Source organism: Sus scrofa, chromosome 9 (assembly GCF_000003025.6).
Source record: "Sus scrofa isolate TJ Tabasco breed Duroc chromosome 9, Sscrofa11.1, whole genome shotgun sequence".
Lineage (NCBI taxonomy): Eukaryota > Metazoa > Chordata > Mammalia > Artiodactyla > Suidae > Sus > Sus scrofa.
In genome coordinates, this window is record NC_010451.4 from 69,552,601 (window position 1) to 69,564,676 (window position 12,076).

The window sequence follows — 12,076 nt, forward strand, 5'->3', positions numbered from 1 at the left end:
GTCATCTACATCCATGTGGCCACCACCTAAAACAAGAATATAGAACATTTCCATCATTTCAGAAAGGATTCTGTTCCTTCCAGTTCAAACCCCTCTTCCTTCCAGAGAAACTTGCTGACAGGTTCATTTTTCCTTTGTTTGGACCACATAGAAATGGGATTTATATTATTTTACTCATGAAAGATTCAGAGAAAATCTAATATTATCAGAAAAGAGGTGGTTATTTAAAAAAAGTAAATGAGAAACTTTAAGCCAATAAGGATTTGTTTTTAAATGGAGAGAAAGTTTTCATGAATGATTAAACATAAAGCATATATGATAGAATGGCTAGCACGCTCTCTCTCTCTCGCACTCACGCACACACTCACATGCACAATATTATAAATACTATGATGATGAATAGATCCTTAATCTACAGTAGAAAATGGATGGGGTAGGGCTAAAGAAAATAAGGAAGCTCAGGCAGCAATCAAGGAATTTCAGGGAAGTGAAGTCATCAGCGATTTGTAAAAATTAGGCTTCACCAAGTACACAAGTCCTGAAAAACTGAAATCCTTTTAATGAGCCACACAACAGCACTAATCAGCTGTGATGACTTGGTAAAATGTCGCTGGCAAAATCCCAACCGGCTGCACTCCCAGTATGGTTCTGTGCCTAAAACTGACTTCGCATTTATTCAAAAGGTTTTATTTTTAATACAGAGAATATTATAGCACTACACTCTGAAATAGTTTGCTCGTACATGGATCGGGGGAAAAATGCTTACAGTAAAATACTTAGCCTCTAACAATTCAGTCACATTATCTCATTTCTCCTTGATTCTAATCATTTTCTCCCCTGAAGCATGCACATTAGAGATGAAATAGATTGTCCTAAAGACAAATGGCCCACTTCACTGTGGGTTCATGCCCTATATTGGTCTTAATGTTTTGGCATAAACATGATAGCACACTATCCAATGGGATGTGGAATTTGCTAGAGTACATGCAGTTTCTCATCTAATTATAATCGTTGCCATGCTGGGTCTTGCCTGCGGTCTCTAGATCTTTTTAAAATGAAGGAAGTCACTGTTTCCTGTCAGCCAAAACCAGCAATTCCTAAAGACTGGCCCTGCTCTTTCAATAAGGGGACTCTCTTTTAAAAAGAGATCTCAAAGCAAAGCCTAATGCTAACAGGATATTTTTCTTCTTCCTTCCTAATTCTGGCGATATATCCTCAAGGTTAGAGAAGGTTTATCAGCAAATTGAGTTATGGTATGTACATTTCCATGTATTCTCAGATATCTAGAGAAATTTTAAAATTTACTTGTCAGTGGAATTAAAGAAACGTTAAAATGATCTACTAGAAGTTACCATTGTGGTGCAGCGAAAACGGATCCGACTAGTATCCATGATGATGCGGGTTTGATCCCTGGTCTCACTCCGTAAGTCTGGGATTTGGTGTTACCATGAGCTGTGGTGTAGGTCTCAGAGGTGGCTCAAATCCCATGTTGCTGTGGCTGTGGAACAGGCTGGCCGGTGTATCTCCAATTGGACCTCTAGCCCAGGAACTTCCATATGCTGCTGGTGTGGCCCTAAAAAACAAAATAAATAAATAAATAAATAAATAAACAAATAAATAAATAAATAAAATGATCTACTAATCTCTGTACTTTTTTTTTTTTTTTTTTTTTTTTTTTTTGCCTTTTCTAGGGCCGCACCTGTGGCATGTGGAGGTTCCCAGGCTAGGGGTCTAATCAGAGCTGTAGCGGCCAGCCTTCATCAGAGCCACAGCCATGCAGGATCCGAGCCGTGTCTGTGACCTATACCACAGCTCATGGCAATGCCAGATCCTTAACCCACTGAGCAAGGCCAGGGATTGAACCTGCAAACTCATAGTTCCTAGTCAGATTCATTCACCACTGCACCACAATGAGAACTCCTTATCTCTGTACTATTGAACAAACATAGGGAGCTGAGTTCTCACCAACCCAGTAGATGATACCAAAGAAAAAGCTAAAGGAAAATGTGCAGTTGACATCATGTAGCCATTTTTATTTTATTGTCTTCCAGTTGTCCAAGCTAAAAACCTTGGGGTCCTACTTAACTTCTCTTTCTCCTACACATCATCTCTGATTTTTCAGAATTGGGTCACTTCTCATGATTTCTATGGCTACAGCATTAGTGTCAGGCATCCCCACTAATGTTTCTCCCTCTGCTCTGACCTTCCTACAAGTACATGCTCAGAAGAGCAGCCCGCCAGCCTGTGCCTGTAAAGCAATGTTAGACAATACCACACCTCTGCTCAGAACTTTGGACAGGTAAAGTCAAAGTCTTCCTACTGTTTTAGAAGGCCTACCTAATCTGCCCCAATGCTGCCCTATTATATCTTCTCTTCTGCTTCACCCACTTCATTCTGTACCAGCTACACTGATCATTTTGCTCTTCCTGGAAAGAATAGAGCCACCACCACTTCAGTGCCTTTGCATCGGCTATTTGTCCAGTCTTCCCCCAAAAGTCCTTCATGTCTTTACTCAAATGCCACTTACTTGGAAAGGCCTTACCTAGACACTTGGTCTACCAAACTCTCAAACTCCCCAGGACAGAGACCTCTTTCCTACTTCAGCTTCCCAGGTCCTAATGTGCCTTATATTTGGAATGAAGCATACTGATGACAGAGCTCTCACAAAGATGAAAGGAGATAATATCTGAACACATATGGCTCATTGCACAGACCCAGTGAATGATTATTTTTTATTTTTTATTATGAAAAAACAATATGTCTGTGAGAGTATATGTATCATATAGATCCCTACACCAGAAGTATATTAAGAGTTCTCAGTATTCCATATCCTGACCACAACTTGTATATACATAATTTTACCTTTTCCAGTTTAGTAGGTATAAAAGGGTATCTCATTATAAAATTAATTCTCTGATTACTAACAAGTTCATGCATCTTTTCATATTTTCATTAATCATTCATACTTCTCTTGTGAAATACCTCTTCATGTTTCTTTTTCCTTTCCTTTTTCTTCATTGAATGGTCTTTTTCAAATTAAATTATTTGTTTATTATTGGTTTCTGATTAATTTATAAGAACTTTAACATATTTGAATACATAATTCTTTTTTTATTAAAATTGTTTTAAAATATCTTCTCCAAGTTTGTGACGTAGAGTATCTTTAAATGATTTTAATGTGGTCAAATATGTAGATCTTTTCCCCTATTATTCGACTTTCAGAGGTTTTGTTTTTTAACTTTTCCCTATTCCAATGACCAAATACATATTTTAATGTTATTTCTTATATTCTTGAGGTTTTGTCATTCACACATCTATTTTTTGAAGTATAGTTGCATTGCAATATTTGTCCCAAGTATACAACATAATAATTCAATATTTTATAGATTGAATTCCATGCAAATTATGATAGTGACTATAGTCTCTGTGTTACACATTATCCTAGTAACATTTATTTTATACCTAGTAATTTGGATCTCCTAATCCCCTTCACCTATTTGCCACTCCCCTCCACCCCTCTGCCCTCTGGTGACCACTCGTTTATTCTCTGTATCCGTGTATCTGTTTCTGCTTTGTTATATTTGTTTTATTTTTTATATTCTATATATAAGTGAAAACATGGTATTTGTCTTTCGCTGTCTGACTTGTTTCACTAAGCATAACACCCTCCAGGTCTATCCATTATTACAAATGGCAAAATTTCCCAGTAATATTCCATTGTGTATGTGTATAGGTATACATATCTATATATCTATATAGATATATATAGATATACACACACACACACACATCATGTCTTCTCTTTAATTACATTTTCAAAAACTTTGTGAGATAGAAGGGATGAAGACATATTTTACTCTTCATACATACTGTTAACTAATTGTCTCAGAATCTTTTATCAAATAATTTCTCCACTAATGTCCACTGTACCACATCAGCCTTCTCTCTGTTATTTACCATATCTATAGGTTTTTGACCCCAGTGTAAGCTTCCCAATGAAGTCTTCTCTAGTTTCCCTAAAATTAAATCTCACCAGCTCCTTCACAATCACACTGTACTTTCTACGGCCTTCCTTGTTTAATATTTCTCCATAGCACCTACACCATCTAATATACTATATTTTACTTAGTCATCTCATTTACTGGTTTCTCCTCAGCTATACCTAAGCTCCACAGAGTTTTAGTTTTATTACTTTATCATTGTTATATCACCAAACCTTAAAATAAAATCAGAATATAATAGCTGTTGAAAAACTATATGTTAGATCGTATTGAATTGATAGTCCACATGCCTATTCCCACTCTGAGGCAAACTCTACTTTACAATACAAATTGGTATTTTGAATCTTGATTCCTTCACCTGGTCCTCAATAAGAGTGTCTTAGACTTGAATCTTTTGTCTTCCAAGAATATATGAGAATTAACTTTCAAAACTAAAAATGAAAATCATGTTTGGGGGATTGGTATTAAATCAGCAGAGCAACTTGGAAGAAACTGAAATTTTTATTATATTGAGGCTTCCTCTCCACAAATATTATTTATCTCTCCCAAAGTAAAATTTAGGTCTTTTAAAATTGCCATCAAAGGAGTTCCCGTCGTGGCGCAGTGGTTAACGAATCCGACTAGGAGCCATGAGGTTGCGGGTTCGGTCCCTGCCCTTGCTCAGTGGGTTAACGATCCGGCGTTGCCGTGAGCTGTGGTGTAGGTTGCAGACACGGCTCAGATCCCACGTTGCTGTGGTTCTGGCATAGGCCGGTGGCTACAGCTCCGATTACACCCCTAGCCTGGGAACCTCCATATGCCGCGGGAGCAGCCCAAGAAATAGCAAAAAGACAAAAAATAAAAAAATAAATAAATTGCCATCAAAAAACTTTGTAATTTTGTACATAAAGTTCTTATATAAATTTGCTAGTTTGTTTAAGTTCATTATATATTCATTGCTATTGTTAATAATAATTTTTAAAATTAGAAGTTGCCATGATGGGAAATAAAACTGGAAACATACTTATTTTAACATACTTGTTTTTAATTCTCCTGCACATTACAAACACCTAATTTATTAAAAGCAAACAAGCAAAAAAAAAAAAAAAAAAAAAAAACTTGGGCCCTATTCCACACCAATAAATTCAGAATTTTGGATGCAGGGTTCAGGTATTTGTATTTTTTTAATTCTCCACTAAGTGATTCTGAAGTAGCCAGAGTTGAATTGTACTCTTCTAGGAAAGCACATCCCAGGAAAGCAAACATAAAGATGTTTAAAAGAGCATATTAACAGACAATACTATGAGGTGATAATTAATACGTTGAATGCCCACACTTTAATTAGTACTTTATTTAATTCATATTTTAATTTGTATATTTGTTGACTTAGATTCTCCTTATTCCATGGCTAATTTAAAGATCAAACATTGTATGTCAATATGAATGTCTCATAACAGATATTTAATGTATACAAAATAACAAAATAACCTTTTAGTTTTCAATTGTTTAAAAGCGGAAAAAGTGGGGGTTTTTTGTTTGTTCATCTTTTTTTTTTGTTTGTTTGTTTGTTTTTTTGTCTTTTTGTCTTTTTGCCTTTTCTAGGATGATTCCCGTGGCACATGGAGGTTCCCAGGCTAAGAGTCGAATCGGAGCTGTAGCCGCTGGCCTATGCCAGAGCCACAGCAATGCGAGATCCGAGCCGAGTCTGTGACCTATAGCACAGCTCATGGCAATGCCACATCCTTAACCCACTGAGCAAGGCCGGGGATTGAAGCCGCAACCTCATGGTTCCTAGTCGGATTTGTTAACCACTGAGCCATGACGGGAACTCCGGAAAAAGTACTTTGAGATCAAAGGTTGTACAATCAAAATCACCAGAGGGTATACAATGGCAAGCAAAACTATGTGTTTCAAACATCACAATACCCATCAAAGGGAAACAATTTTTTTCCATGGATTTAATAATTTTTAAAATGTCCAAATCCTTAGAAAATGCATTGAAATAATCCACATAAAACAAAGTTTATGTTATTCCAAATATAGCAATATGAGAAGATTATCTGGATAATAGGGTCTGCAACATTTCAGCTACAAAACAAAAATATGAGTCATGAGAGAAAAGAAAAGAATTGGCAGACTAATATTAAGCATAAGATTAAACAGAATATGCTTATGTAAGCGTTTTTCTTAGGAAAACAAATATTTTACTTAGGAAAATCGGTGGAAAATCTTTTCTTTCCCCCCCTTTTATTTTTAATGCCACACCTGCTGCATATGGAAGTTCCCAGGTAGGGGCTGAACCAGAGCTAGAGCTGCCACCCTATGCCATAGCAATAGCAATGGGGGATCTCAGCAGCATCTGTGGACCTACCATAGCTCACTGGATCCTTAACCCACTGAGAGAAGCCAGGGATCGAACCCACATCCTCATGGATACTAGTCAGGTTCGTAACCTGCTGAGCCACAACAGGAAATCTTTTTGAGTGTTAAATGACATGTGACCTTCTCCATAGCCAGACTGGGAATGAAGAAATATTTAAATTAGTATGATTGATGTTAAGAATTTTTTAGAGAAATCAGAGAAAGGAAAAACTCAGCAACAAAGTAGATTGCCAGAAATCTAGGAAGGAGGCTGACATGATCTGATTTCCCTGCCCTGAAGGAAAAATAATGGCTACAGAGTAAACAGAGTATACCCCATCAGGAAGGAACCTACAATTTGGAGTCCTTAACTATTTCATTTCATTTTTAAATTTTAAAAAGAATGTGACTCTATATGGCTGGAAAACTTGAGTCTTTGTAGGCACAAACATTTGGGATATGTGAATATGACAAGCCCTGCTAGGTGGTCTAGAAATAAAGTTCATTAATGTCAAAAATCTAAGTCTGGGATTCTCTAATCAGGGCACTCAGGAGGGACTTTTGTGGGAGGAGGATAGATTAAAATGTGGGATAAAGTCCATCCTAGAGTTTGGTCTTAAAATTAGTATAAGAGTACTATGGGGTACACAAAAATGTTATAAGGGGGCGGCATAGGCATAAATATTAAGATAATATTCAAATTTCAATTTTCCATAGTTAATTCCTTACTAAAAATATAACTGCAGTCTTGGTCTTTCATTGGCTGTCCACTCCCACTCTTCTTTTCAAGATGTCTTCTCTCAGTCTACAAAAGAAAAGCACTTTCCCCAAGTCTGCTTAAGGTTAAGATTTTCCATATCCTTTCCATGCTGCCTTGAGGTGGATTGCAGAAACTTCTAGAGAACAAAGTGACAATTTCAATTATTAGTGTTGAGAGGCTTCCTTGATTAGGACATCAAAAACTTGTAGAAGGCTTTGTGTCTCTCCATGCCTTTTACATATTAATGTACAAGACAAAGGGTGGTATTAGAAATACGATGTGTTGGCCTGTGTTGAGATATTCTGAATTGATGTGTATTGAAGAGCATAATGGTGAGATTGGTGACAATTTTCCCTTAACCACCTTCCTTTTACTTTCCAATGACTATTATCAAAGAATTCATTATACTTAAGGGAGAATTCTTTGAGATTTCTGGCAAAAAAACACAAAAAAACTATATATATAAAATTTTGAGTTCATATATCTTCTAAAAATATAATTTACAAAATTTTTGGAACTTATTAACAAAACTATTAATTTTTAATTAGAAAATATGCATATTAATACAATGTAAATAAAACTGAAAATAGCAGGCAGTCAATATTATCTTAGATGCCTCATCCACATTAGCTTTACTCCTTGTGAAAGCTAAAAATTATACGTGATTGTAGAATACATTGTAATATCTGTTACACTGTTTTTAATTTAAAAATGTTAATTAGATGCCAAACCTATTGTTGCAATTAAAATGTTTTTTCCTATTCAAATAGCACTATACTTTTAAGAGATCAGAAAATAGCAGGGAACAGTGTTAAATAGATTTTGACAAAAATTCTCTAAATAAAACATACACCTTGGGTACTGAAGATCCAGGGATATTTCTAGTCATTCTCAGTTAATAATGCATGTTCACATGTACAGGGAAGAAAAGTGGCATTGTAGCTTACAATGTGGTATGTTTTTGCCAAAAAAAAATTTAGCAAAGAGATTTTCTGAACAGTAGACAGTGTTAATTTAGTTGATTCTGGCTGGATGGGCAATGATCAGGTATAAGAATAGTCTATTGCTCATCCCTGCCCTTGAAACCTTAATTTTGAGAATTCTGTTTTTTAACACTCTTTAAATTATGTGTCAGTTGGGAACTTTAGTGAGTATTGAAAAATAAATTCAAATATAATATAAAAATGACAAATAGAGTAAGATAATGTTGTAAGATTCTAAGTACAGAATGCTGCAAAAATAGGAGCTCCTGCTGTGGCGCAATAGATCAGCAGCATCTTGGGAGCACTAGGACTCAGGTTCAATCCCCTGCCCAGCACAGTGGATTAAGGATCCGGAGTTGCCACAACCTCAGCTTGGTTCCGAGGCTGTGGCTCCAATCTGATCCCAGGCCTGGGAGCTCCATATGCTGCAGGGCAGCCAAAAAAGAAAAAAAAAAATCTGCAAAAATCAAATTGTTAATGATGTTGTCAATGAGACACTCACCAGAGCCAGTACAGAGAACCAGCCAATCTGAAAACAACAGAATGTAGTTAGAGGCTTTAGTAAAACACAATCTTTATATTTATGGAGAGGGAAATAAGCTTAGGAATAAACACAAATTTATCAAATCTTCTAGGCTGAATATTCTTAATCAAAAAAGCAAAAAAAAAAAGGAGTATGTTTAATTTCCAGGTCAAGATCTAAAAATAAATTGAACAGTTGAATGAAGAATATTGATAACAACAACAATAAACGTGCTAATGTCTTCATTCATTGATACTTGATAAATTTACAGGTCTATCATCTCTAGGTCCTCAATTACAAAATCCAAAGTCTTCTAAAATCCAAAAGAGTGGTATAACTCACTTGGGACCAAAAGCTGATGTGAGGTTGTTTTATAGTCTTTATGTTATTTTATCTTAGTGAGTATATGTTATTATAGGTTTCATTGCAGAAATAGTAATAGGTTTGATTTATAGGGCACTGTCCTCAACTCAGCTGAGAATGTTATGTAGTATATGATGAATGTACTCATAAACATTACAATATTTGAAAATTCCAAATATCAAAACATATCCACCTCTAACAATTTAGAAATTGTTAACCTTCTCAGATTATTAATGTAAAATAAATTACAAGAATCACTAGTCATCTTTCTATGCTGAAAAGATCTTTGACCCGGGTCCTGCTGACTGGCTCATGAGGGACAACATCATCTATCATAGGATGCCATTCATTTGAACTCAGCCAAATGACACCTAAAATTATGTTCACCAAGAACCCCCAAAACATCACATTTCAATATCTTTGGCAGTACTTGGGATCTCCGAAACACTGAAAAACTGTTGCAATATATTTGCACACACTTGTGTAAACTCAACTTTTGAGATATTATAATACCAAGCTGAGAACGATTTTACCTGGGACATGAACTTAATATGTTACTCCTTCACTTAGCAACTATTAAGGAATGTGCCCAGTGTTCCTTGCACTGTTTAGGTACTGGGAATACAGGGGGTGTACACATTTGCTTTATTTTGGGGGGCCATGCAACATGTTGTGAACAGCTTTATTATATCTAGGGACTCTCTATGTCAAGAAATACAATTCTCAAATGAGAAACCTAAAACTCACTTTTCTTGCCACTGACCTTGATCTAGAGCTCATCTATGTGGTCTAGAATTCACCAATCAGTCACCCAGACTCAAGACTTTGGTCCTGAAAGAAAGAACCATAGCAAGCAAATACTAAAGGGGGTTCTTTTCCTAATGCTTTTCTTGATAGGTCAGAGCCGATAAATGAGGACTTGGGCTTCCAGAGGTAGCATACCATCCACATGTGAACATAGGAATCTGACTCTGGTGGCAGCTGTGGTTGAGTTTGTTGGACCATTCTAATGGTGAGGCTTTCACAGTGTTTCTTGTGGCTTAGCCTCCAAGCCTGGACCATCTTGCCCTCCAGAGAGTCCATGAGCAACCTACTAGCTTTTAAGAATGTATTACTTTTTACAATAACCACAGGTTTGGTTTTTCTGTGATTAACAACTGTGATTCATATAAACATTGAAAGCCCCTGACCTCATAGGGCTAGCATTCTAAGAGGAGAGACAGAGAAATTAATATGCTAATCAGCATAACATACAATATAAGGCTATTAAAAAAAATGGGTCAAGGAAGAGGAAATACTATTTTAGAAGGCATGGTCAGGGCAGAATTTCCAGGGAAGGAGGCATTTAAACCTAAGTAAAAGCTCAATGAAGAGAGGAAGTAAAACATGATGATTAGGTAGAGAAACAATGCATGCATGCTGCTGAGGAAGCTTGCCTTAAATATTCAATGAACAGCAGGAAAGGATTCTAAGGCGCAAACTAAGGTGCTTCCCATAAAAGACAAAATTACATATGTTAATTTTCTTTTAAAAATTTACATGCTTTTGCTTTCTAGTTTGTTTCACAGCACAGCTCAAGAGCTAAAAGGGAAGCACAAAGAGGAATAGATACTTAGAGTAATATCCGCGCGACAGCCATAAAAACAAGTCTTTTAACAAGAAAACTTTCTGTGAGTTCCATGCCATAATATATTTTGGGAGCTTCACTCCCTCCTATTGATAAAATCCATAGGTTTTGAGTGTGTGTTGAATTTACCATCATCTTCCTTATTGCTCCCTATCTCTCCAAAGCACCTGGAGATAGAACGTGATAGAAATAAATCAGTGTGCTTCCCACACCTGAACCTAAAATGAGAATAAACTCAAAATATTAACTTTAGATACAACTGGTAGGTAAGCTTAGTAAACATAAATCCTAAGAAAATGCCCATGAGGGAAAAGCTCAGAAACTAACATGGAAGACACGCAACCCTCCAGAATGTACTAGGACATGTATGTTTGGATATGCATTGGCCATCTAAAACTGGAGCCAACTAGAAACCAATATAAAGATACAACCATTAGGAATATAAGAAATTCAAAAAATATGTACAGAAAAGACGTCACAATCAGAAATGTAAAAAAAAAATAAATTTAATTTAATAACATCATAAAGCAATTAATAATTATGTAAAATATCCCAATACCATAGGGAAACTGTAAGAAACTATGGCTTGGTTAAGGGTCATCAGTAAAATAGTGTGATCAGTAGGTTATTTTTTTTCAGTAATGTACATCAAATGGAGAATGTTACAGCACAAGAAAGACTTTGAGAAGGACATGGAATTCATTATCAGACCAAATGGGCTCAAACTGTAAATAGCACAACGCAACATTAGGGACTTATTGGTGGTGGATTGGGGGCATGAATATGTAAGTATGGGCATGGCAAATTTGTGTTGTATTCAATTAATAAAGTGCAAATAGTGAACTTTTGTTACAGGATTTACAATTTCTTGGCAACACTACATAAGTGGCTTCAACCTCTGCTTCTTTCATTTGACTACTACTGTAACCTTGGGCAAAAACTCTTCCACTGTAAAATGGAAACAATCACTCCTATCTCATAACACATAAGAAGGAATGACACATCTTTTGGTACCTAGTAGGAACTTGAAGTGATATTGTTAGTATGATTATTTTGTTATTGATGTTACTGCTAAAAGTCAATATGAACTTCTCTTTTCATAAATTTATTTACAATCAAATGTAGATATCTCTCCATCTCTTTCTAAACTTTTAGCATAATATAAAATGCTAGATGATGCTATATTCTTATACCTACTACTCAGGAATAAGAGGGACGTTCACAGTCAAGAAATCATAATGACATATTATTAGCTCTTGTTATTTTGAACTAAAACACGAAGTATCAAGAGCATCAAACTATAAGGTCTAAGGAAAGGATGTGGTATTTTCCATCGAAAGAAAGAAGACACTGCTAATGTTTCTGCATGAAATGACTGAGACCTTAATATTGTTTCAAATTGTTTCCATTTAGGTTTTAAAATAGGTATTATTTTTTTCTTTTCCAATAGCAGATCCCAATAGGTCATTTGGTGCCCTA